General features: G+C 41.4%; 1 protein-coding gene across 8 annotated transcripts in view; it reads right to left on the reverse strand.

Annotated features, from left to right (window-relative positions):
• Positions 1-23,702, reverse strand: part of UNC13B (unc-13 homolog B) — a 245,389-nt gene that overhangs the window by 59,045 nt on the left and 162,642 nt on the right. Inside the window, exon 1 of one of the 8 annotated variants that reach the window (XM_073227818.1) lies at positions 6,665-6,999. The exons of 5 other annotated variants lie outside the window; for them this stretch is intronic. The gene's annotated coding sequence lies outside the window, so the exon portion shown is untranslated. Of the gene's footprint in view, positions 1-6,664; positions 7,000-23,702 lie in introns of those variants that run through there. 2 more of the 8 variants (XM_073227817.1, XM_017651474.3) reach the window with 2 other exon arrangements.

Consider the following 23,702-nt stretch of genomic DNA (forward strand, 5'->3'; position numbering starts at 1 on the left):
TTCCCTTGCTCTGCTAGGTCACCCTGAGAGCAGCAAAATGGGTTGGTGGGAGACATGCTACCCTTCTTGTTCTTCAACCAGAGATGGTTTCCCCATTTTCTAGATTTGATCTAGATTTCTAAATCTTCTAGACCCCTGCTTCCTTTTCTTAATCCAGTACTCAATTTAACCCTAAAAGGGGAAAAACTGCCTGTGAAGAACACAAGCTGACAGTTCCCACAGCAACTCATTTTCAGGAAAGGAAACCATCTACAGTCTGAGGGCCTAAAGTTAAAAAGCACCATGCTTCCCCAGACTAGGAAGAACTGGAAGGATGAGTCACAAGACCTGAGATAAAGATGAAGCTGACCCCTTTTACTGGAAATAAATGGACCTAGAACCAAGGGACAGAAACTAGATTAGTTCCCATTTCATTCATTCCCTTCTCTCTAGCTCATCCAAACACTCTATTTCATTCAGGAATTCCTCATCTAAGAATTCTACCCATCCTGTGTGGCATTGGGGAGGCCCAATTACTGCTTTTTAAGCATTTTTGCTTCACTCCAATGTCTCAGGGGGCAAGATAAGCCATCTCCATAATTTGGCCAACTCAGTCTCGTCTGTCGGAGAAGAGGCTCTATGTGCACAACCAGAACTCCTGTATCTTGGGCTTAGTGCTCAGCTGCTTTGGCAGCAAAGTCCCCAATTCTAGGACTGACTTATCAAATTCTTCTTTGTCTCATCCCACAAGTACAAAATCTTTATTTCCAAAGCCACCCTTTCTTTTCTTCCCAACTGTGCAAGATCTGGGTGTCCTGGATTTGGTCTTGGCATTTGGTATTACCTTTGAACAATGTCCCTGGCCCCAAAAGGGCTGGAGCTGACAATGAGCCTTTCAAGTTTGTTTCAAGGAGAAAGACGACTTAGTAAACCAAAATGGAAGCTCTGTGTATGACCACAGGAAGCCATGAGAGAGTGTTACTAGACTTAAGTTTCGGTCTTGCTTTACCAGTGAGCCTGGATTAAACACTTGACCTCTCTGTGCTTTAGTTTCCTCATCTGTTGGGAAGACAGTCACAGGAATGTTATAAAGCTGAAATGAGAGACTGGTGTTTAGTAAACTGTAATGTAATGTTGTTATTATTACTGACATGGTAAGTCCCTGAGACAAAGCAGCAGGGAAATCAATAACTAAGCCAAGCATGCCACCACCTAAATGGTTACGATTCGAGTGAGCCAGGACTTCTTTTCCAGTCTTTCTAACCGTCTGCAGCAGTGCCTGAAATCCCACATTAGAGTGTTATTCTTTGCTAGTCCTGCTCTCTTTTAAAAGTTTTCTTTTTAAGGTAAAAATAAAGGCAAACTATTCAGTCCCCACCTTTTGATACAGGTGATAGGAGTCCTGCCATCCTCCCTCAGGCAGCCTGAGAGCATAAGGCAGAGGCAAACAGCTACAGGAGGCAAGCTTTCCCTTTCTAACGATCGTGAGGTTCAGAACTCACTGCTAGGTCCCTCCAAAGGCCAGCCCTACTTTGGTCCAGATGAGGCAGTTTTTCAGCAACAAAAATGAAGCTGATTCTCCTGCTATTGCTTCAGTCCAGGCCAGGTTAATTTCAGGCCTATGTGCTCCTGGTCCCCAGATCAATACTTTAGATAGGCTTGGCCTAGCTTTCTGGACAGTCTTGCTGTCCAAGAGTACAGTGCCTACAATGCTGGCCGGCCAGCCACACAGAGTGCAGATGGCACAGCCACTTTACTGTGTTCAGAGCCCTTTACTATGTCCTTCTGAAGGAGAGGGCAAAGCTGCCTGGATTCCTACGTTACTGACAAATAGGAACTTGCCAACTAGAGCTGCCATAGCAACTTCTCCCAGCCCCAAATGAAGATACTTGCTTCCATATTAAACAAACAAACAAACAAACAAACCCCTCCAAATCTTCTGAAATTGTAGCCACTGCCCCTAAATGAACTCCAAATTACCTCCTGGGATACATGGTCCCTAAAGGCACCAAACCCACTTAGTCATCTAGGTTATTTACGTTTTGAAGCAGAAAACAGAGTTCAGTATGATACCCAGAGAATCAACCAGTCAATCTGCTAGGAACCCAATAGGATACCAGAAGCCATAACAGGCTAGAAGGGTAACCCTCAGGACCAGAAGACCCAATACAAGGCCACTTCCTGTCCCAGCTTTTCTTTGCTACTACTGTCCCCAAGAATGAAATAACATGGACCAAAGTATGAGGGTGACATTTTGATCTTTAAGTTAATTCAACCAATGTGCCAGGCAGGTGGTAAGAGGCCCAGCAAAACCAGGACAGGGAAGGTCATAGGGATGTAAATTTTTGAGCTGGGATGGGATAAGGAAGCCTTGGGGTCCACCCAGCTCAAACCCAATCCTCTAGTTTCCTTCATGGTACCCAGTGCTGTCACTCTCTCCTATCCTGTTGGTCTCTCCACTCTAGTCAACTCCAAATTTCATACATATACTCTAAAAAGTGACCCTACCTTTCTGTGGTCTTTTCTCAAGGAATGCCTAAGACTGGGAAATATAAGGCAGCCCTTTCAAGGGATATCTGCATTTAAAAAGAGAACACATCAAAACAAAACATATCAATCAAAAGGAGTAAAGCTTCAGTGATGGAAATCTGAGCACTACAGCAGAGCGTAAACCCCTCAAATCACACTGTATCAGCACCAGCCTACCAAAAGAAAGTCAAGAGAAAAACACCCTCAGTTTTCTGAAATGGCTGATTCTATTATCCTTCTCTGACTTATCAAATAAATGTGATTAGGAATGTGAGTGTTCCTTGTAAAATTGCTTCTGAACCAAATTTGGCTGGGAGGAAACAGCTGGGGGACCTTTGGGAACAGGCCAGGACTCCATGGCCCGTACATATATCAAGCAGTCTCTCACTTTGTGTTAAACAGGCCCTTATAGCAGAAAGCCAAGAGCTCTGAGCCCCACTCCCTCCACCTGCCGCCAAAAGTGGTCAAATCATTCTTGGACCATTTACCAATTATGTTGTATGGCTAATATGGTGGGTGGAATAGATTTCTAGGGCCACAGTAGGTAGGGGTTCTCTTAGGATGTTAATCTTTGGCAAAGATTCACGAGGTATGAAGGATCACAAGGTATGAAGAATAAGATTGGCCTAAGGTGAATACAGAATGCCCTAGATGGAATGCACAGCAAGGTTCCAGTGTTGCAGTTCCTAGGCCTTGCCATCCCTCCTCACCAGCATTAGGAGGAACCCCATTTACAGGCATTATAAAGGAAAGAAAACCTCAAGCATCTCATCCAAAGGGGAGTAACGCACAGTTGTGTGACAGCAGATACAGCCTTCAGGGGGTTGGTACATCAAGACCCCAGAATGAAGACTACATGCAAGTCAGGCGCATGGATATTCTGTGCCCTGCCCACGGCTCCCCTTCAGTTGTGCCAAGGTATATATACCAAAGAGTGTAACAAACCATAAAACAAATATACAGTCAACCAGAATCTGATACTCATGACAGAGACTCTTTCCCTTTGACCAAACTTCAGTCTGGTTCCTCTGAGTCCACTTTTTGACCAGGCCCCTGACAATAGCTCAGTATTACCAAGAATCCTGCTGGGTCAGTTTAGTGAAAATTACCCACCTTTGCCATCAGAACAAATTCCTTATCCACCATGCTGGCCTACCTCTAGCAAAAATGCTGTCAAGTTGGGTTAGCTAGACTCCTCCTTACTCCTGTTTCCTCTTGGTAATTTTCCATCTACTGATCCTTGCCCTGCTCCTTGGCTATGAATTCCCACTTTCCCTTTTATTCAGAGTTGGCTCAATCTCTCTCCCTCATTCCAGTACCTCAGTGTAGCAGCCTCCATAAATAAAGTCTGTCTCACTGTCTTTAAAGCATCAGAATCATCTTCCCTACACGCTCATCATGCCCTTTCCCTACTACCTTATGGCCCTTGTGAGCAGACTAAAGAAGCATGTGAGCAGGAATCTAACCCATGAACACTACTCCCTCCTTCCAAATATGTCGCATTTTCTATCGCCTTACTCTGCTACAGTCTTTTCACTGAACCTACTGTCACCTGATAGATCATGTATTTGTTTAATATCTGCTGCTCTTCCCAACCTCTCTATTCTGTTCATTGCTGTATACCTAACACCTAGAACATTGCCTGGCATGTATAGTGCTCAAAATATATAAACAAAATCTTGCTACTGAATAAAAGGAACTGGAATACAAAATAAGAAAATGCTAGAGTTGGAACAGTCCTTTAGAGAATATCTAGGCCTGGAATTTTACACTACACCAGATCTACCCTATGCCTTATGAAGTAGTTTTATTTGGCTATCATAGTGTTTTTCCAAAATCTTTAACTTGAAAGTGCTTAGGTAGGGCAGCTATTCTAGCTTCTCAAAAGCCCTATTACTCAAGTTTATAACCCTTGACCTAAAATGACACCTTTGCCTTTGTTAATCTGATTTGCTCTGGCAGACCCCTTAATGGGAGGTCTTGCTTGAAGATTCACAGTGGATGTGAGCTCCATTACATTGGAAGCTGTGTCTTACTTGTTTTTGAATTCCCAATGCCTAGCAAAGGGCAGTCCTATGCCAAGCATATGGCCTGGCACACAGTGAGAACTCAATGTTATGGAAAGAACAGATGAGTGATGGCAGAGTTGAATTAGAATCCATGTCTTAATTTCTGGTCTACTTTACCTTCCATAACAACATGTTGTACTTGAGTTGAGTTGTAGGTTTCCTTCTAGACTGATAGCTTACAGCCCCTTTCATTATAAAACTAAGTTGGAAACTTTTCCCCCGATATACTTACAATTTTCTGGGAACTCACTCAGGACAAATAAATAGGGTAGTGGCAGCACTAGTCTCTGCCAGAGGCTGGTAATTAGCTGGTGTATCTCTGGCATATGAAATGGGTAAGAGAGGCTCTACCATGATTTCCATCATCTCCAGGGCTGCTGTGATGGGGCTTCCCTTTGCCCTTCCAGATGGAAGAGCTGCCCTGGTCCTTGTGCTGATTGTCCAACAGAAATATAATGTACACTGCATATGTAATTTTACAATTTCTAGTAGCCACAAAAAACAGTATGAAGAAAGAAGTTAAATTAATTTTAATATATTTTATATAACCCATTATCCAAAATACTATCATTTCAACATGTAATCAACATAAAAATTATTAATCATATATTTGCATTCTTTTTTTTCATACTGAGCCCTTGAACTCTATTATGTAGCTTACATTTACAGCACATCTCAACTTAGACTAGCTACCCTGCAAGTACGCAACTGCCACATGTGGCCAGTGGCTACCATATTGTATAGCACAGGCCTAGAAGGATGGGGTGAGGGACACTGTGGAGAGCATCTGGCAGCAGAAGGCTGAAAAGAGGAGGCTGTCATCTCAGGGATGAATGCTCTGTTCTTTCACGCACCTTTTCACCTGCTTGCTTTGATCCTAGCTGTAAGTAGCATATATTCATTTTGTGGCAGATTCAATCCTCCTCAAGACTACAAAGAACAAAGTATTAAGGCCCCAAACTGCAGAGGGTAAGACCTTTTCTCTCTCTCAACCTGACCCTTTCTAGTACCCTGTAGCAATATGTAGCTTCTTTCCATTACTCTGAGCAAAACCACAGGATAACCTAGATACTTCAAAGAAGCTACCCCTTCACAGGAAAGACCTTTCATACACAAAAGCATAATTTCAGTGAAGCTGAATCAGAGGTATACAATCCTTTACAACTCACACTAGAGGGACACATAACAATGGTAAAATTATATTTGTTTAGAATTTTATAGTTTACATGATTCCTATTTTACCATACAACAACCCTGTGAGGTAGGAGGGGAGGATTACTCCTCTGATTTTATAAATGAGAAACATGAAGCTCAGAGAGGCTAAGTGACTTGATGAAGGTCACTGAGTAGAGCTAAGATTCAAAGTTTGTCCTCTATCTACAGAGTTAGTGCTCTTTACACCATACATGCATGACTCAAATGGATAGATTATTACGCATGTGTGCACACACTCAAGACACAAAACTTAAGATGACTTCTTTGTTTATATGGCATATACACATGAGGGAAGAATTTTCAATTAGAAAGACAGTATACAAGCACACATACACAGGAAAAATTTAAAGATTTCTGAATATACACAGATATATACAAGAACAGGAAAGCTACTTGAGTAGATGCATACACCATGAGATAAAGGGACAGATTATATCTATATATGTATGCACATGGAGGGCAAGATGGCTTATATATATTCATATATGATGAATAAATGAGTTGTCTATATATGCATGTACACACAAGTGAAAAATGGTTAGGTTATTTATAAACATTTGGACATATCAAGAGGGAGAAACAAATTATTTGTGTACAAGTATGCACACATCGGAGGGGTGGATGGGCTATTTATATACATACAGGAGAGTACCAAGGAAGAATGGATGGTTATATTATATAAACATGTGCATGTGAAAATTCTACCCTCACTGCTGAGTATGCTATTTTTCACTCATTATTATGAACCCCCTGCCAGGAGTTGGCTCAAGCAGTTATGTAATTAACGTAGCTGCTCCGTATTCCACCCACAAATGCTTTGCTTTTATCCCTGCTTGTCATTCAGAGTCAGTCATACGCTTGATACCACTTACCTTGCTGCTGCAACCAAAATAAGAATTAAGGAAATGAAAAGAAAAAACCCACATTAAAACCACAAATTTTAGAATGCAAGTGCTGTCTTTAAAAGGAATCCATTTAGAAGCACTCCTGGGTTTGACAGAGAAGCCACAGGACGAACTTTATAAGCCACAGCATGGCTGCTTGCCCAACCGACAAACAGAGCCAAGGAGCTATTATTCTCAGTTGCACTCTGCGGGCTTGCTCCACAACGCAAAGTTGATGATAGGAACAATGCCCAGCAAAGAAATCCCCTCAGTGAAAGGCTGGGCAGGAGTGTTGCTGGCTGCAAATCTAGGAATCCAATCTGGTCCACACCTCTCTGCTGAGGGGGATTCTGACGACCAGCCTGCTGAAGGCAATAGCAGCCAAACTTCAAGTGGATGTGGAATTGTAACTCAGTCGACTCCGGGCTTGAGGCTGAGACAGAAAGCAGGGCAGCTCCTGCTCCTGCTGCCGCTCCTCCTCCTCTCCAGCTGCTTCCTGCCTGCAGCTCTCATAGGGCACCAGCCCTCCTCACACGTTCCCGGTGCACACACCCCTTTCCCAGAACATTCACGCACATGTGAACCTTGCCAGCAAGCTCACTCACACACCCTTGGTGAGCGTCTCTCCCTCTGGCTAAATATAGATCTTACTCTTTCCCCTCCTCCATTTCTTTTCCTCCTTCTCCCCCCTCCTCTCTTTTCCCCTGCCTATCCACCTCTCTCATGTCTGGGCTATAGGATATAAACAGAGCCTTATACTTTGAGGAGCTCCCAAGCTCAGAGGGAAGACAGACACAGCAAGAAACTCCCAGACACAACACAAAGGAGTCTTCTCTTCTGAGACAAACTCCGGATCTTTTTGTTTGGTTGTTTTTTGGTTTTTATATGTATATAATCTGCTGTCTGCATTTGGTGAAGCTGGAGAACAGGTAAAGAAAGAGCCCAAGTACAGGTAACATCAAACAGCACCACATTCTCAGAGAAGATACCTAGTCCAGTTTTTCCAGAACAGCCATAGCAAGAAAGAACCAACTGGAAAATGAGAGTTCCCTTATGCTATGCCAAGGCAATGACTAGAGAGAAGTAGGGGAAGCCAGGAGGGCTGACATAGACCCTGTACTGCAGCAGTCAGGACCACAGATTGTTTGGAATCCTGAATTAGGAAACAAGCTGCCTAGAGTGATATCACATTGACCTGGTTTCACAATCCCCAAATTTCCTAGTCCCTCTTTGCCAGTGGTAACCCTATCTCTATAGATACTTGCTAGTCAGGTGGCTCTCACATGGCCCTAATTTCTAATAATTCAACAATTCTAATAAGGAGTTACCAGGAAACTCAATGTCTTTATCATCGAAGAGGAATCAGGTTTTCCATTGCAACATAATGCCAAACATAAACCAAGCACCCTTGAAGACCTGGAACATAAAATGCCAAATACATAAAATATGTGATATCGTGAACAGTTCCCAGGAATGTGTTGTTTTAATTTGTCTGATTTTTCTCAAACTATTCAAATTCAGTTAGACAATATCCATCATATCATTGATAAGTTTTCACAAATGCCTAGGGTGCCTAAATGGTTTTCTTGGCTTCACTGGAGATGGCTGGTAATTATAGATTTGCTTTGTTTATGTCACCGTATTCCTATTATGTTAATATGTGTGTGCAAGTTAGTTAGTAGTTTAAAACCTATACATACTTAAGGTACTCTACAAGAAGATATGTCAAAGAAATAATCAATACTCCCATGTTTTCTTCCATATGCTACCTCTATAGCTTTTCTTCTTTCTTCCTAATTACAACCCTTAAATAGAATTCGTGCCTCATATCGAAGTTACCGAGTATCATAATTCCTCCAGGTGGTAAAGATACCTCGAGACAAGTGCTGGGCATAGAAGCCACAGGGCATAAGTCTGCAAAGAAGTAAAAAGCTAACCTTTTCAAACAATATGGCTTCTCTCTCACTTACCAACTTTACATTTCCCTGTATGGCCCCGGAAGATGACTGGTTAGCCAGAGACGGGTAAGATTCCTCAAGGGAGGAACAACCTTAGACAGGCACAGTCGCAGGGGGGCCATCAAGTGAGAAATTGGGGATCAACAGAGGTGAGGCTTAGAACCTCACACCCCTGTTTTGAGAGAAATCTGCTGCATCCGTGGATGTTTTGTTGCCCTTGTCTAGCGTGGATTAGCACACAGTCTATAGGCACACACCTGATCATCTACATTTGCCCTCTTACAGCACTAAACTATGTTTTCTACCTTTATCTTGCATCTACCTACCACTTCAGCATTTTATTAAATAATAATAATAATAATAATAATAAGGGAGAAATGTGGGATTCACATATAAATCAAGTATAAAAATCAAACGAATATTCATATTTGACCTGATTGTTTATAGTTCATAATGCGTGATCAGAACCGAAAGTTTCTGTGATGAACACCCTTGTACTGTTCACCATGTAAGAACTTATTCACTATGTAAGAATTCGTTCACTATGTAAGAACTTGTTCGTTATGCTTCAGAAGATTGGAGACTGACGAGAATTAGGCTTGAGATGGATTAATGATTGTACATTGAGCATTGACCCCCCTATACTGAATTTTATTGTTGTTAACAACCATTTGGTCAACAAATCGGAGAGTTGGTCAACAAATCGGAGAGATGCCCTCTCAAAAAAAAAAAATCAAATGAATATTCATATTTGACCTGATTGTTCATAGTTCATAATGTGTGATCAAAACCGAAAGTTTTGTGATGACTGCCCTTGCACTGTTCACCATGTAAGAACTTATTCACTATGTAAGAATTTGTTCACCATGTAAGAACTTGTTCGTTATGCTTCAGAAGATTGGAGACTGTTGAGAATTAGGCTTGGGGTTGATTAATGATTGTGCATTGAGTCCTCTATTACAGAATTTTATTGTTGTTAACAACCATTTGATCTTGATCAATAAATATGAGAGATGCCCTCTCAAAAAAAAAATATGTGATATATTCCTTTCCACTCTGCAACCACAGGACGGGAAAAACACTGTTTGAGTCCAGAGAAAGTCAGAATTTTTCTAAATATGTAGCTCTAATTAGTAACAATCCAGTGAAACTATTGCTGTTCTATCTCCCCCGAGCCTGATCTAATGAGAAAAGCACCCCCATTCCTTAGGCCACCTCGGGTGGGCAAGTTTGATTCACCCACCATGCACAAACCAGGCTCTCAAGCCTTGCTACTTCTGTGGCCTGTAACATTCCTCTGACAATCTACAATAGAACACAGCCCTGTTAGCCAGGAATCAGGTAGTCTGTCTAGGGAGGCCACCCTATACTCTGTCACTGCAGAACACACATCCCTATATGGTAGATAAAACAAGCTTTTAAATTAAGAATGATTTCCTTGGCTTATTCAAGATTCTGAGGAGAAAATGTTGATTCTACAGCCAACATTTGCTTTCTTCCAATAACACTGCTTCCCCCTCAACAAAGGAAGAAATTTCAGAATCCAAGAGATTCTAAACCATTTCTTAACCATCCACCTCATTATGCAGCAACTCTAACAGCAGAGCAAATATCTCCTAACCTAGACCAGGAGCTGGCTGGATGACAGAAGAGATAAGGACTGACAGTGCAACTATAACCACATCTAAATTCAGAAAGAAAGAAAAGAAAAAACATTGAAAACTGTCATATTTCTGTGGAAGCCAAAGCCAATTTACTGTGGAGTTTGCCCTATTTCAGCCAGGCGAAAGAGATAAAGGGTTTAAACCAAGAAATATAAGGAAAACTAAATCAGAATTCTTTCCCTAACTCTGCAGCCACTAATAAACAGTGGCTATCATTGCTAGGTTGGGTCTAGACTTCCTAAACTGAGAAGAAGCTCAAAGTCTCAAGACTAGGACACTGCCTTAAGATCCTACTTCTTCCTGTCTCATCAACCAGTGGCTGCTGGCTGAGGCCTCTAGATGTGACACACCCAAAGCTAACATGACCCTGTCTTGTGGCTATGCCTACCCAAACACATTTAGCCAATCTTCTAAGCAGCATGGGTTTTTCAGAAAAACAAAGGCTTAGGGAGGAGAGGACTTGTTTAGGACATGAGACACAACAAATTTGCTATCTCTAGTTATAGCCTTCAAACTTCACAAAAGGGCTCATATGGCTTTGACAATAAGCAACCATTGTGTCTTTCCACCTTCCCATGTTTTAGCAAAGGCAAGAAGAAGAGTAAGTGGAGAAATGGTAAATAGCAGTCAGTGTAAGTCAGACAAAAAAAACAGGACTCCTTTTGCCACCATTCAACAGGGCCCAGTGTGCCAGGCATCATATGACTAAAGGGCAATCAGACCTCCTCAGTGGACTAGCCTTTCGGATAGACACATAATTCCTGAACCACATGAGCAATGCTGCAGCTCCCCTATCACAGTGGATCTTGCTCTTGGAAATCCTGGGAAGGCTAAAAGAATGGGGGTGCTTTTTAGAGCTAAGAAATAGCACAAGCACCCACCTCAATTGGGAAGTTTCCTCAAAGCAGGGCTGTTCAAGAGCTAGCTGGGCAGAACTGGAGAAACAGATTGGGTTAAGAAGGAAAAGGCATTTATCCAGAAGCTGTGAAATGCTCTGAACAGACATTCTCAAGGTCTGGTTCCCAATTTAAATCTTTGCAGGGATCTTCGCCTAGAGACAGATGAGTCAAGATGGAAATTCAACATGAGACACTGACACATATGCAGAGTTGTGGGAAGGTTCAGAGCTGCAGGAGCTCTAAAGGGGAACCGAATGGGTGGGTTAGTCAGAAGACCACCTGGTGCACAAAATTCGTCCCCATCTAAAGCATCTGAGCAGTGTCACAGGGATACTGGTGGAAGGGCTCATCAACCACAATTCTCCCCTCTCATACAAACCTGTCTAAGTCTCCCTGAGACCAAATGCAACTGGCCTGGGAGAATGTGCCTGCTCCAAACCTGTCCTGCCTTTCCAGGTGTCTCTGCCAGAGAGTGACTGGGTCAGGACCAGAACCTACCTTACTTTCCAGTGCTGACAATCACATATGCAGGGTGCAAAGGATAGGTGGAGTCAAAGTCTGACTTATGCAGGAGTACACCTGTGACTCTTTCCTTCTTTGCCACTAAGTAAAGCCATAAAAGCAACATGAGGAGGCTGACATGTGGTCACACAGTTGTGATCTGTTTCATGAGGAAAATGGTTTGCTCTGGTGGCTGAGAAAAGTCTTTTCCCTGTAGAATTATGCCCTCCATAAACTATCCAGAAATTACAAGCAGCAGAGAATGATGGGCAATGGGACGTGGTTCTCCTTCTTCCTCTAGGAACATGCTTCCCTAGGGGATTGAGGAGCCTGGCAGAGACATGCTGACTTTACTGATGTGAGAAGACACAGCTGCTACACAGCCTAAATCAGACCTGACAGGCTGCAAGGCAGGCCTAAGGAGTCACAAACTGCTGACAAATTTCAGTCCTACAATCGGGTCAAGTATCATCCTTGATTAGCAAAAACTTGAACATAAAGAGGTGATAAACTTCAGGACTGCTCAGCTAAATGGTTAGGTTTCCAGCCCTTATCTCCAAAGGCTGTGTCCCCATTTCCATTCCAGGACCAAATTACTAAAGACTCATTATCAAAGCAGTCTACATGTCTACTGCTCTCTCATATAAGCCTGGCCAGAAGTCACAGCTCCCAGATTTAGGACTAAGGCTGGCCCTGAACTGGTATTTGCTTATATATGACATAGTCCAATCCACTAAGTGAACTGGTCCTGCCTCAGTTGCTATACCCCAAGGAGGCCAAAGGGCCACATGCTGAGGATTCTCTAATAGGAGTCTAAAATTAGAAATTTCATAGGGAAATGAACTCTTATACTAAAAAGCAGACTATATTCTAACTGGCTTAATTAGTGATAAAATATCCACTTCAGTTCTATGTGGTTTATTCTGAGATATAGAGCAAACCCAAATCTGGAGGACTCTCTTGGGATAGCCCCTGTCCTTAAATTTTTCAAAAATATGTCCCTAGCCAGCATGTAAATCTCAAGTGACTCAGTGAAGGAACCCCAAAGAAGAGGATTTCTCCTGTAGGATTCTCCACATATTGAAAAATACCTGGTATGAGACACTGCATTATAGGAAGCTAGTTAATGTTCAAAGGGGAAGAAAATACTTAAGAGAAACCCATCCTTAGTTGGGGATCTCTGACAAAATAACAGGGAAGGAGAGGTGGGAAGAAAGGTAAGTCCTTAACTAGAATGAGTCAGGAGATAGAGCTAGATTTAGCACCAAAAGGAATGAATGCCAAGGCAAAGCCTGTTTTGGTGTTGGTTTTAGAGGCCTAGGCTGCAAGCTTACCCATACCAATCAAACACAGAGAAGACCTCTTGCTCAGATACAAGATCCCTGGAATCCCTATGTTCTAATTCTCCATCCAGTGACAGAATCTTCTGCAAAACCTTCTGTTTCCTGATCACGCCACCAACTCTAATCTATTTTACCTTTTTATCTAGAAAATCTGTCCTGTCCTCCACAATCCTTAGTCTAGGCTTATTTCTCACTTGACTTACTGTAAAATATTCATCCTCTCTCGTCTTCCTTTCTCCAGAACCACCTCCCTCTCAGTCCTCTCTATTCCCAATCAATTTTTTACAATTTGTTAGAGGAATATTTCCTACATAGATTTTGCCTCTCATTTTCTTAAAATCCTTCTGTGAGTGCCCTCAGGAAAAAGTCCTCAGCACATTATCACAAACCAAGAAGCTCTCACAGTTCCCAGAAGAAACCAACACTGCTGACACCTTGATTTCAGACTTCTGCCCTCCAGAACTGTGGGACAGGAAATTTCTGTTTTTAAACCACCCAGGCTGTGGTACTTCCTTATGGCAGCCCTAGAAAACTAATGCAGTACTTGAGAATTACGAATACAATTCTATCCCCCCCAAAAAAGGGGGAAGGGTTTAATAAATAACAAATGCTTACTAAGTACCTATGTGTTGTACCAGGAAAGCTGAAAAGATGTGATCCTTAAAAAGTTCATAAACTAACGGGGGAAATGCCATGGCACGGGGCACTGTTATATTCATATTATATATTCTGAGGAGGAAGAGTGTAAGATTTTGTGTTTGGGTAACTGGTATTTCCATTTACTTAGAAAGTATATATAAGAGATGAGGGAGAAGAAAGAAAAGATAATGAATACAGGTTGAACATGTTGCATGAGGTGCCTATGAAAATTCTGGTGACAGTATCCACAGGTAGCTGGATATACGAGGCTGGAGCTCATGAAAGAGGACTGAGGTAGAGCTAGAACTTTGGGTTCCATGGTGTATGGGTAAAGACATGAGTGAGACTATCTAGAGAAGAGAATGAGTGGAAATAGAGCCCTGGGAATCACCAAGTTTTAAGGGGCAGAAGAAGAGAAATGCTGTAAGGGAAACAAAGATGGAGCTGTCAGAAAAAAGAAAAGGACTTGGAGGGAAAGATATCACAAAAGCCAAGTAGAAAGAGTGTTTTAGGGAGAAACCAGTCAACAGTTTTTATCTCACTTGTCACAAGAAATGTTCCAGGATGCTCCAAGGGCACCCAGAATGCTCTTCATAACTTGTCATCTTTGGATATTTATGTCTTAATGTCCTCAGGTGTAGACCAAAAATACATTTCCCAACCATGCTTGAAGATGACAACCACCAAAAGGAAGTAGAAGCCTAAGAAATTGGGGAAGATTTTTGGCCACAATTTACCTCTTCCCTTTGTCTTTGAGAAGTCTTATTTTATGCACTATGACTGTATGTCAGGACCTGCTTGTTTTGGAATGGTGGTAAATCTCAGGTGCATTGTTTATAGGAAGAATACAACTTCCCACTAACAAGGAGCCATAGATCTCCTTAATGACATGTTTGTAAATACAGGAAGCAAGTTTTCCCTTTATTTCTATCTTTCTAAGTTATTTTATTTCTTGGACATTTCCTGATCCTTAACAATAATTTCTGACTTGATACCCTTTGGAATTCCTCTGATAGGACTCCTCTGACTATCCTAACTCAAAGGGCTTGCTCCCTCCTTTAAAGCCCTATGGCAACTGTTTTCTGTTGTGTTAACCACTCCTTTTACAACCAATTATGGACTTGTAATACCACTTCATACCTTTAGCAACCATTCCACAAAACTTTGCTAAGTGTCTACTAAGTATCAGAAGCTATGCTAGGAATTGTAATCAGTTCCTAAGCTCAGAGCAATATAGTAAAGGAGTTAAAGCCTATATATATGCAAGGAAAATGCCAGCAGAAAGCAGGAGTAACAAGAAAATAAGTGACCAGGAACAGGATCTCTGAATTCCTGAACTGTTTTCTACTTAAATGTACAAGGCCCCTAAGGCATATTAGGCAGGGAAGATACAGATGAATAGTTATTCTTAATTCCTAAGACTTCCAATTCAAACTCCTGTATGACCTCCTACCTTGATAAGCTGATCTGGGCCATAAACTCATCTTTCACAGAAGACCAATTCAAAAGACAGGTCAGGCAGTTTGCAACTTGACCCCTTGCTCCTGGGTCCACTTCCTTGACTGGACATCTGAATTTCTCCCGGTACAAGAGGAGGTACAAAAAAGAATATTGAAGGCCAAAAGGTTGAGATTTTCAACCTGCTTTTTCATTAAAAAACAAAAAACAAACCAAAAAAAAAAACTCTGCACCAGTTTATTCCAAGTGACAGAGCTCTTGTCTCCAGCATTATAGCCGAGTTAATGGGCCTATTCTTTGGGCCTGGAGTGAGAGGGTAGACTTCTACAACTCCAAAAGGTGAGAGTGGTTGTTGACTAATATGTATCATAAAAACACATATAAGTGTATGATCATTTGAGAGAGGAAAATATCTCCAGCTTTCAACATGCTGGTTTGGGTGGGAATCCGGGAAGGCTTTGTGAAAGACATGCTATCTGAGCTTGATCCTGAAGGATGAATAATATTTGGATATATGGAAACTGAAGAAAGAAAAGGCATTCAAGGTAGAGGATGAACAAAGCTATGAAAAGGAGAAAAAGGAAGGTGTATTGTAGGAAAGGAAAGGCAATTACATGTATTGAATGCTAACAACATGTCTTGTCTTGCTCTACACATATTATCTTATTAAAAAAAAATATCTATCCACTGAAGCAAATGGTCCCAATTCAGAGATGAGAAAACTAACTTTCTAAGAGACTGGGTGACTTACCTAAGCCAAATTCAGTCTGGCTGACTCCAAGTCCCAACTTCTCTGAACTGTACAATGTTACCTCTGGGTTAACAAAAGTTAGAAAAGTAGATTAGGTCCCAGATGTCAAGCTAAAAAGTTGAGACTGGAATTTAACTACCAATGGAAAAAGAAAAATAATGTTCTTGTAGGAGAAACTTTCATTCATTCATTCATTCATCCATTCATTCATTCCCTCTCTCAAATATCTATTAAGAGATATAAAGTTAGTCCCTATTCTTTATTTCCATGTATTTTCATTTAGCTTTTATTTAAACTTTGAATTATAACATACAAATAGAAAAGCACACAAATCAAAAGTTCATCAATGTAAACAGAATTCAGATCAAGAACAGATTATCAGAATTCCAGAATCTCTCTTTGTGGTCACATCTAGTCACTACCCATCCCCTCCCCCAAAGGTATTCCTTATCCTGAAGTCAGAGACCACAAATTACTTTTCCCTGTTTCTAAACTTAATATGAAAGAAATCATATAGTGTATATTCTTTTAAGAAATACATAATCTTGAGAGCAAATGCTCACATAATTCCAGGACAATATGATAAACACCCAAATTGACTATATATGAAATGCTATAGAAAAATGACTAACTAACTCTACCTGAGGATTTTGGGGAAGGCTTCAAAGGATGTGACATCTAAATTGAACCCTGAGCATAAGCTTAGCCATGACTAACGCTGTTTCAGGAAGATAAATCTGGCCGTGATACAATGGATTTCAAGAAAAACAGATAAAAGCAAGGAAACTGGTGAAAGGCTAATACTACAGTCTAAGCAGTAAAGAAGACCTGAATACAATGGGGTACAGAGAAGAGACTGATGAAAGAAATCACAGAAAAAAAGCAAGATATAGCAAATGATCCATGTGGGAGGCAAAAGAGAAGAGTGACACCATGATTTCGAAAGGATGATTAGCAGAATGGTGGTTATTTTAATATAAACAGAGAACAAAGGAAGAATAGGCCCAGGAGAGAAGTCTCAAATATTGGGAAATTGTGGTGAAAATAACTAGTAGATAACTAGACACGAAGGATAGAACCTAAGGAAAAAAGGGAGGGTTAGAAGTATAGAGTTAGGAACCATCTGCTTAGAAAGGCTAGTTGGAAGTCTTATCCGCCTAGCACAGAAGTCAAGATCAAGCAAGCACCAGCTACACAGTAGCTATTCAATTCTGGATTAGAGGCTTAAGATATGCAGATTTGAGATTAAAAGAGATGCCTTAGGGGAAGACTGCAGAAAGAGAGAGGAAAGGAGATAAACAACATAAGAAAGGAAGAGACTTGGGAGAATCTAGAATAATGGAAACCAAGAAAATTATTTTAATCTTTCCCCTGGCCTGTAAATTCCTAAGTGATAAGGAAATATCTTACAAATGACCCCAACAGCACCCAGTGGTACCCACTTTATTAGCTGGCTTGATTTAAAATTAAATAATTATATTAGCTGTTTCCTTCAGACAACATTGGCAAACGGATTCTCACAGAGGAAATGTTCCTTTCCAGCCAGTATCAAATGTTCCCATGAGTTGGACAGTCAAACAAGCAGTAGTCAGAGAAAGTAGCACAAAGGAAGAATGGCTGCTTTGCTTGTTATTTGGAAGTAATTTTGTACAGAGCTACAAATCAAACACTCCATAGGAGTTTACTCTATACCTTCCTTTATTGATACTGAGACAGGGAGGCAGCAGGGCATAACTCCTGCCCAGTTAGAGTACAGTGAGGGCTCTGCAAAAGGACAAAATCTTAGAAAACAGGGTGCTTGAGATTGAAACAATGTCACAATTTATTCCCCATTGGGACCCAGTGGTATAGAACAGCTCATTGCTCACAGTCATGTAGGCCCATTCGTTTACAATAGGGTATCCGGAAAACCTTAACAGAGATAGGTTAAAATATAACTAGCATTCTGGCTGAATCTATAGAAAACTCCCACTGCAGCAAGCATAAAATCCTAGACCCCAAGACCCCAAGCAGCAACCTTGCCCCTCCTTGCACCTGTGGGGAGTTCCATACTTTCTCTTATCCTGAATACAGCTCGCTCTCTCTGTATCGGAATGAAAACTCTCTGTAAATCTCCTGCCTTGTCTGTTGATGAAATACATTCTTCGACTCTGTGAACAAGAACCCCGGCATCAATACTATGCCCAGAAAATACTGCCAGGTGGGGCAAAGGCTTGCTGCCAGTATCTAATACCTTCTTCTGACCTAAGGCAGGTCAATGATGGTCATGGCATTCCTTGGAGATGTTTCAATATGCACCTCAGAAACCATAGCCAAACTCCACCCCTTCAAACTAGCTGCCTTAAATCCCAATCCCAGATGTGACATCTTATAATTCACAAGGTTCATTCACAGCCTGGTTTACAGAAAACCAAGCACTAATAAACACCCAGATCCAGGCCATAAATGTGTACAGGACATCTCAGAGGGAAAAAAACAAAACCCTAAGAAATGTTAAGCATTTCTTCTGAGAAATTCACAAAAGCACCTCTTGGAATATGTTCCCACAGTGTCCAGGGCCAACTATGGTCCCCTTTAATAGAATCCAGACAGGGGTACCGCCTTTTTGAATAAGCCTACCTGCCATCTCAGAGAGACCTAGGTTTTATCTTACCTAGGCTACAAGCATTCTCCAGAGGACATGTCAGCAAGCCACAAGCCCACCTTTTCCCTGACTCCACCCTCAAAAAGCCCACCAAAATACCTGGCCATAAGAAGCCTCTTAGGCTGTAAGAGACACCTTCTTTGTTCTCCTGGCCAGAACAGAGGGATTCCTCTCAGGTTTAGCAATAAACCTGCTTGGATTATAGAGTTCACATGCCCTCTTTTCCTTTCACCCTTCCCTAGACTCTCCAGGGTAAGGCACTCCAGTGACTTTTTCCTCCCAGGCCTCAGAGTAGCACAAGTGCACTCAACAGCCCCACCTGAGTGATCCATATAGCAAGTTATCCCAGGAACCCCATGCTATCAAGGAGTTTAGGTCCCTAGAAAAGCCTGAAACCCTACAGTACTGGCTCCTTGCAACACTGGCCATCAGAAGCAGTCACTGGGTTCCCACTCAGCAGCAAAAGCTCCAGCTATGCTCAGCAACACCTTTGGCACATCGCTCAGGCCTAGGCTAGGAAGGTCAGGAAAGAGACCTAAAAACCAGCAGTTTGGGAAAGTAACAGGAGACCCACTGATGACTGTCTTTCTAGTGGGTTTCAGCCCCGGGAACGTTCATTATGGATTCAGTGAGACTGAGGAATGACAAGGGAATGTTCTTGGTGTAAAAAGGTTTATTACCCAGCTTGTTCTCCCAGCGATAGGTCAAGCACTAGGATTAGTCTGTAATCCTCCTTGTCCCTGCCTCTGCCCAAAGCACTGGGCAGAACTTTTTATATACTGACTCAGTCAAAATTGAAGGGTACTTCAATTTTCCCCACACTCTCAAGCAACTATTGATAGAGCATTGTCCTCAAAAAATGCATTTTACTATTGTGGATAAAGTAAAGGTTCCTCTGGCCAGGATCCTCACCTGAACCTAAACTACTTGATGATGTAACTGGCCTGCTGCTAGGCTACTGCTTCCACACCCATAGGCAATTACTTCCTATTGACTGAGTCACTATATAAAGAGCTCTGCCCACTCTGGGCAGAGGCAGAGACAAAGGAGGATTGCAGACCTGCAGACTGTTGAATGGAGATGTAATTCTAGTGCTTGACCTACCACAGGGAAAACAAGCCGGGTAATAAACCCTTTCACTCCAAGAACGTTCGTTCCATTGTCATTCCTGGGTCTCACTGAATCCATAGTGAACTTGCCCGGGGCTGAAGCCCACTGGCAAGACAACTATGATCTCATCAAAACTCTGTGAGAGAGGACAGTTATTCTCCCTAATTTTTTAGCACAGGAAACTGAGAAATAGGAAGTGATTGCTTAAGTTCTCTCAGATTTTAATACTGAGCAACTGCAAGGACCCAGCTCTTTCTATTTCTGGGTTAGTCCTAAATTTTATCACAGTAATAGGGATAATAAAAATGGATACAAAAGACACTGGTACTGTGAATGGGCTCTGCATATACCAGCCTGGAGACCACATTTCCTACTAACTACTCCTCAGGAAAAAAGACCCACCGGTGAGAAACACTGAAGTTTCTGTGCTATCTTCCACCTTCTGCCTTGGAAGGTGCATTAGTTTGCTAGGTAACATAATACTGCAGACTGGGTGGTCTAAGCAACAGAAATGTATTCTAGAGGCTAGAAGTCCAAGATCAAGGTGTCAGCAAGGTTAGTTCCTTTTGAGGCCTCTTTGATTTGTAAATAGCCGTCTTCTTTCTGTGCCTTCACATGATCTTCCCTCCATGTGTGTCTGTGTTCTAATCTCTTTTTAGAAGGACATCAATCAGACTGGATTAGGACCCACAATTACCTCTTCAATGTCTCTATCTCCAAATACAATCACATTCTGAGATAATGGGTGTTAGGACTTCAATATATTGGGGGGGCAAAACAAAACACATATGGTTAAAATATTAATGATAACAGGAAGAAAAGGAGAAATCAGGTAGAAATCAGTTTTGGTAGCATCAAAAATTTAAAAGTCAGGGGAAGAAAGGAGATAATCCAGAACCAGAACCTAGGCACCTGGAATTTTCCTTTCCTTTGTAGGGAGCCTTTGGAATGGAGTAGAAGGAACATCCCAGCTGGTAGCTTTAGAGAAAGAGAACTAGGCCAGTCTGGGCTTTCATTCCTGCTCTGGCCTGCTGCCAGACATGGAGAAACTGAGCAGAAGGCCTATGTGAGTCCTTTCTGGGTATTTCTGCTTTGTTTGGTACAGATAGGGGTGGGGAAGGTAGAAGGTCTTAGTTTATATAAAATGTAAAAGAGTACATTTTAACCTCTTACAAATATCATTATTGTCACCCACTCAGCTTCATCTTTTGAATTTCTTTCTACCTAACATTTTAGTTTTTACTAAAACCCAAGTATTACTTGTGTTCCCAGGACTAAGCTAGATTTGTGTATTAAAGGAACAGAAAAGGAGGGAATGAGACTATCAGGCTGTAGCAAGAACTGGCAGCTGAAGAGTATGCTCTTGTTGCTGACCTACTGGGCAAGCTACTGGCATGTCCTATAAAAAAACAGCTTCTTACTGTTTCAGAGGCTCAGGTGATGGTGCCAATTTCCCCAAAGACAGGTAAGAAAAAGAGGAGAAAGAAGGGTTGCAGGTTAGGGCATAATTAATGCAGAATGTAACAAAATCAAAATAAGTCCAAAGAAATTAGATAGGAACAGGATCAGGAGAAAACATTTGCAAAGCGCATATTTGATAAGGAACTTCAACCCAAAATATATTAAGAATTGTTAGAAATCAACCAACAAAAAGACAAATAACCCAATTTTAAAATGGGCAGAGGATTTGAATAGACATTTCTCCAAAGAAGGTATACAAATGGTCAATAAACACAATAAAAGATGATCAATATTATTAGTTACTAGGGAAATGCAAATCAAAAACAGTGAGATACTGCTTCACAACAATTAGGCTAAAATAAAAAATACATAGACTAACAAATGCTGGCAAGAAGATGGAGAAACGCATACATTTTTGATGGAAATTTAAAATGGCACAACCTGTTTGGGAAACAGTAGAGCAGTTTCTCAAAAAAAAAAAACACAAAAAACAAGAGTTACCACATGGCTCAGCAAGGACTAACCCAGAAATAGAGGTGTATACCTAAGAAAAATGAAAACATATGTAGACACAAAAACGTGTACATGAATGTTCACAGCAGCATTATTCATATAGCTAAAAAGGTGACAACCATCCAAGTGTCCATCAACAGATGAATGAGTAAACAAAATGTGGTATATCCATACAATGTACTATTATTCAACCATAAAAAGGAATTAAGTGCTGATGTATGCTACAGCATGGATGAACCTTAAAATCACTGTTAGGTGAAAGAAGCCAGATAAAACAGGCCACATATTATATGACTTTATTTATATGAAATGTCCAGAATAGGCAAATCCACAGACACAGAAAGTAAATGAGTGGTTGCCAGGGACTAAAGCAGAGCTGGGAATGGGGAATGACTGATTAATAGGTATTGGGGTTTCCTTTTGGAGTGATGGAAATGTTCTGGAATTAGATGATTGTGATGGCTGCATAACCTAGTGAATAAACTAAGAACACTGAATTGTACACTTTAAACTGGCAAACTTATGTTACATGAACTATATCTCAATACACAGATATTTGTTACCCAAAAAAATGGACTCCTTTTCTTTTTTCAGTTCACTGAGGGAAAATGGGAGATGTAGGACTGGGTAAGAAGGCTGGAAGAGTATACAAAGCACAGTATCAGTGTCTCCATTTCACTTTAGAACAGTGACAGGAAATGGAAGCAAGCTTTGAGGAGAGGGAGGTGCCATAGTCACAGGTGGCTGGAAAGATGAAATTTGGGAATTATAAACAATGTAGTAACCCAAGGTGACCATGAGAAGTATGGGTATGAGTTCTCCTTTTTTAGAGATTTTTAGGCAGAAGAACCCTCCTCATTCCTCTCCACAAAATAATTGCCCAGAATGAAAAAGGACTAGCTTCACTACTCTTCATCCTTTTCATCCATTCTGTTAATAGTTATTTATGGAGTGCCTATTATGGTCACATTAAGACAGGTACCTTAGACTAGCGGTTACGGAAGGGGAGGGAAGAGGTGGGGGCGGGTTGGTGGTGAGGGAAGGGAGGGAGAAGGGGAGGGAAGAGGTGGGGGCGGGTGGGTGGTGAGGGAAGGGAGGGAGAAGGGGATGGAGGGGTATTATGATTGGTACACATGGAGTTGGGGTCACGGGGAAGACAGTGAAGCACAGAGAAGACAAGTAGTGACTCTATGGCATCTTACTATTCTGATGGACAGTGACTTCAATGGGGTATAGGGGGGACTTGATAATATGGGTGAATGTAGTAACCACAGTGTTTTTCATGTGAAACCTTCATAATGATATGTTAAAAAAAAGACAAGTACCTTATCCTTCTCTCCCTTTGAAGGTAAGTGAAAGTACTCCAATTTCTTATACATTATAAAGGTGATGGCTTTAATGTCTCCTACCTCTCAATAACCCAATCATATTTAGTAAGTGCAAGGTTGGTTTAGTGAGGATGAAAATAAAATACAGGACACAAAACAGTCTTTGAGAGAGAATGTCTTTTGTTTAGGGCATGTTGAATTTGAGATGCTGACGGGACAAGTGAGTGTACAAGTAGTTCAAAATACGGGTCTAGAATTCAGGAGAGAGATCTGGGGAAGATATACAGATAGCAGAGCAATCCACACAAAACTGGTAGTTGACATGATGAATAAGATGTCATAGAAAGAATGTAGAGTTACATTGAATGAAGATGGAGGAAAGAACTGCAGAAAGACCAACATCTAAGAACTGAGCAAAAAGAGAAATCAGAAAAGGGAGACTGAAGAGATGTCAGAGAAGAGGAGCTTCGGGGTGGTTTCTCAGATGTCAAAACAGGAAGGTATGCTAGGGAGTGTCAAATACTGCAGGGGGGTCCAATGAGATAAAGACTTGGAAGCAACCACTAGATTAGGTAGCTATGAGCTCACTGAGGATCTTCACAAATGCAGTTTTAATGAAATGATAATGAAATCATCTGAGAGTTTCCTCAAGTGTATTCCTTGGAAAACTAATCCTACAGGATGCTTTTCCAAAACAGAGTTTCATAGTCAAATAAGTTTGCAATAAAGCTGTGCAATATTCCCCTTCTGAAGAGTC

The sequence above is a fragment of the Manis javanica genome, chromosome 2 (assembly GCF_040802235.1).
Source record: "Manis javanica isolate MJ-LG chromosome 2, MJ_LKY, whole genome shotgun sequence".
In the NCBI taxonomy this organism is placed as follows: domain Eukaryota; kingdom Metazoa; phylum Chordata; class Mammalia; order Pholidota; family Manidae; genus Manis; species Manis javanica.